Below are 4479 nucleotides of genomic sequence, written 5' to 3'. Positions count from 1 at the left end.
ACTCTTGATAACATCTGGCCAGCTAAATTAGGTGAGATTGAATAAAACACAATGCTTGGTAACAACAAACTTTCCTGTTTATTAAGAGATAAACACAAACTGGACAAAATTATGAATAGCAATCTGAAATTGCACACTGAGCAGTAAAACCGTAAAAAGTTAAAGGTGCAAGTATTACTGTAAGTTTCAATAGAAATGCAAAACAGGGGAACACTGGCGCAAAATAGTGGAATGGATCGTTTCAATCGGTGAAACTGGAAAATACGGACTGGATTTTTTTTTTAAAAACTGGATGGGCAGTCTGGATCGGCATTTTACATGCTTTGCCGATACGTGGATCGGATCGGGACAAGCCTACTTTGAATGCTCACTCATGCTGTGCCGCTATATTGGGCTGTAAAAACATTTTTGTGTTGTCACTAAACAATCTTCTCTTTTCAATATTGATATTTATCTAATTATTTTTATTCTTGAAACACTTCAAGTTATAGATTTGTTTACTTATACTGTTGGTAATTTCTTATCTTACTTTTCCAGGTCTATTGTTGTGGATTTTTTCAATTATGAAGGAGTGAGACATTAGCCCCATTTATACTATCCTTTTGAATCCGTGCCGAGATCGGACTGAGCACGGTAACCCAGATAATGTTAAGTGTAAATGGCACGCACAACTGAACCAGACTGGGCCAGACTCAACCGAACCACGCTAAACTAGTTCTAGTTCTTGCTCGGTTCTTAGATAACAAAGAGCGTATGAGCAGACTGCGTCATCTCCTCAGAGTCAGCCTCAGTAATCATGAAATTTCAGACATTGATAAAAAAATAATATCTTCCATACCGTGGCAGGATTTCCAGTGATGATTCTGCTTAGCAGTCTGATGAACCTCAATGTCTGTTATTGTTTCCTGCTTCTGTAAGCCCTGGTTAGACTATCGTTTGTCGTATCTACTTCCCAAAAGCCGAATCTGTTAAGTAAATTCACAAAAGGCGACCTTCTTCGCCAGACTCTCCGCAAAGAGACTCTCCCAAACTTTCAGAATGTTACAGGGGCCACAATGTTGCTTTGCTTGTTTACTTCAAGAGAGCAGTAGTACCGTAGGTCGTCACTAGGAGGCGAGGAACCGTGCTAGCGTGATGTGTAAATGGTTGTAAGGAACCAAATACTGTTAACTGATCCAAGCTCGGTCTGAACTCGGCACAGATTGGTTTTCAGAAGGTAATGTAAATGTGGCTCTTTTTTCACAAAAAAAAGAAAAGATCGATCTTTTATTTTTATATGTTTATTAAAACGTATTAAAACTATTGAAGGCCCATGTTCTTAGAGTCAATGAAAATGTTCCCTGAGCTGAGGGCTGATAAGGGTGGGGGACATGGGCAAAAAAAAAGGTGTGGGTACAATCAACAGATGCAAGTAGTCATCCCAGACTTTTAGGAGCCTTGAGCAAGATGAATAAACTGATGTGCAAGACGTGCAGATAAACTGATGTCTGCAAAACCCACAGAAAAAAAAAAATCAGTGTTGGAAAAGAGAGTCATGATTATTATTTTATGTGTGTATCTTCTGTCTCTTCTCAGCTAACAGTTAGTTACAGCACACCAATGTCCATACCCACCTGGGTTCTACTGTAGGTTTTGCATTCCAGGGTCAACACATTCTCAGTAATCAGGATTGCAAAGATGTTGTTTATGCAGTTGGGCTGTTTTTTTAACCAAAGTCTATTATGTCCTGCATTGTTCTTCAAAGTGTTTTTAAGCATTTAACATAAGTTCTAATAAAACCATGAAATATGGTTGTTATATTAATACTATATATATGTAACAAAAGCCTAAAGATTGAACATTAAGAGCCTGACCTACAGAAGCTTTTCCTTGTGTTAAAACCAGTGCTGGGAATAAAGTGTTATCAAGGCGTTATAGTTACTACGTTGCCTTTTCAGTAATTACAACGGTAACTCATTATTTGTCAAACATCAGTAGCACATTAGTCATTACTACGCTTTCAACATGTTTGTTATTTGTTACTTACTGTGTGTGAATGACGACTATAGTTTTCTGGTGTACGCGCAGGTGTCAGCAACGCAATAGCTTTGAGCAACTTTAGCATGAACACAGAGGAGAGACAATGGTGCTGAGCAAGTGATTCAATGACAGCATTCCTACAGAAAAAGTGTTTGCTGAAGGCTAATTTATCCTATAATTTGCTCATTATGTGTGGGAACAAAGACTTATTTAAATGCTGTTATTTAAAGAAGCTTCGTACATCTTCTAAACACAGCTGCTGCCTTTAATAAAGACTTCTTTACGATGTCAGGGCTTAACTATTTTAATTGCATGTTTTTTTTTCTTATGCAAAAATCATACAGTCCTGCTATATTTTTATTTTTTTTTTTTGAAACAGTGTAACCCCTGTTTAATTCTATGGTAAAGTATATATTGTATTTATGTTAAATTGCTTAACAATCTTTATTTTTCAGCTTTATACCTATTTTATAGCCAATTGAAAGCCCTCAATGCGAGAACAAATAAATGCCCAAACATCTTTTTCTTTTATTATACCAAGAAATGTGATCTGTCATATTGCAACTCATTTGTCCAACTACACACATCAAAGTAGTGCAGTTTAGTTTCAATATTTATCAGATGTTTAGACCTTTTAATAATTTCATTTGTTAATTACACCTTATATTCCATAAATGAATGAAAATTCCATTTAGAGGAAAGTTTTCCAAATTTTTCGACACTTTAGATTTAAAAAAGTAACTGCATAGTTACTTCTGCTAGTAACGAGTCACTTTCGTGAGCAAAAACTGGGTTAGTAACCCAGTTACTTTTTTTGGGACAATAACTAGTAACTATAACTAGATACTATTTTTTAAGTGCTTGCCCAAAACTACTTAAAACTGGTGCAAACGTGCTTTTATGTGCAGAATGGATCTTCAAAGAATTGCAATAGACTACAAGCTGCACTATAAATATTATTTAGCATATTTTTTTAATATAGCCTTAATACCAATGGCTTTAAACCTCATCTTTCATTTACGGCCACTCAAACCAGAAATCTGCCCATTTTATGGGCTGAACCAAATCGGTCAGCATCTTTGTAGATCATCTGCAACCCATGTTTTTATTATTCATGTATTTGCTTCTGTGATACCTGCCTGTTAAGTGTGAAGGCTAATGTTTTTCCGAGCAGTTTAACCAGGACAGTTCTTCTGTCAGGATGAAAAATAATCATCTTCATTTTGTACTTTGCAAAGACTTTGGCAATTAAATGGGAGCACTGTCCTTGATCTAAAAACACTGTTTAATCTTGACATGGCTGGAACCAGTGATGGCTCCTCGTTTACAAACATTATGTATATGATGTAATGATGTGATGATATGGCAGGGTGTGAACCTGGAGATCTATAAAATGCTTCTGTTAAGCATTTTTCAGGGCTGCTGCTAACTTTCAGACGAAGGGAGCCCAATGGAAGCCCTACCATTGTATATGTGTTTGTGAGAGAAAGAAAAGGGCCCTTCGTCATTCAGCTTGTTTACTTCTGTTTATGTGGGAGCACAGTGCTCAGTGGCATGGCAGCACCAGACAATGTACTTGTGCCTCTGTTGTTCAGAGAGTATTCTGCTAAAGCTATAAAAATAAAGCACTTTGTGTCTAAAAACAAACAGCAGTGTGTATATATTGGGGGTCATGCTTTACTACACACAGGAACAGGCTGGGTTTTGAATGGGATAATTGCGAGCTGGGATTGTTTGTGTGAATTTAAAAAAATCAGACTGTGCAGGACTCTGGTGTAAATGATGATAAAAACAGAGTAGGACTGGTCAACGTCAAGGCGCTGTGTGCGTTTAAATGATGACCTGTGTACAGAAGTAACTATAAATGTCTAAATAATAATATGAATAAATATACATAAATGTTTTATATACATAAGGTACATAAAGCTCTTTTATTAGCTTTATATATTCACCTTTATTTTAAATTTTTTTTTTAGAATATAATTCTAAACTTAATCTTTTAATTATTTTTTTAACACAATATTTTTGTCTATTTTATTTTTCCTTTGTACCATCTGACAAAATGTGTTTTAATTAGCTGCACACATTGGCACAGATGTTCAGCTGTATGCCAAAATTATACTTAATTCCTGAAAGAAACAGCATAAAGTTTGTGCTTTTAGTAAGGAGAGCAAATTTCGTCTCAAGTCTCATTTGCAGTCAAATTAAATAAATTAGTGTTGACAAAGAAAAAAAAAATGTCTTGTTACCTCGTCATTCAGTTAGTGGTTTACAAGAGAAAATGTCACTCATGTTCTCTAGTTAATTATTAGGGGAGACTTGATGGTTGTCACAGGTTTTGGTTGTCACTATCATGATATCTAAGCCAATGAAGGGTGCTATTAAAAGAAATTGGACAATGACATTCAAAAACTAGGTCAAATTTTCAGTGGGAAAGGCAATCAGCTTTAGGGTGGGAGG

At 35.8% G+C, this 4479-nt stretch overlaps 1 protein-coding gene across 1 annotated transcript in view; it reads left to right on the top strand.

The window, feature by feature from the left end:
- The window catches only part of LOC107087178 (gastrula zinc finger protein XlCGF57.1-like), a 4729-nt gene extending 3481 nt beyond the window's left edge, over positions 1 to 1248 (top strand). The window contains exon 3 of the mRNA XM_015378599.1: positions 372 to 1248. The gene's annotated coding sequence lies outside the window, so the exon portion shown is untranslated. The remainder of the gene's footprint in view (positions 1 to 371) is intronic.
- Positions 1249 to 4479: the final 3231 nt, after the last annotated feature.

Source organism: Cyprinodon variegatus, unplaced genomic scaffold, assembly GCF_000732505.1.
Source record: "Cyprinodon variegatus isolate N-32 unplaced genomic scaffold, C_variegatus-1.0 Scaffold175, whole genome shotgun sequence".
NCBI lineage: Eukaryota > Metazoa > Chordata > Actinopteri > Cyprinodontiformes > Cyprinodontidae > Cyprinodon > Cyprinodon variegatus.
Note: the sequence above shows the minus strand (reverse complement) of the source record. Positions and strands in the feature narration are given on the sequence as shown.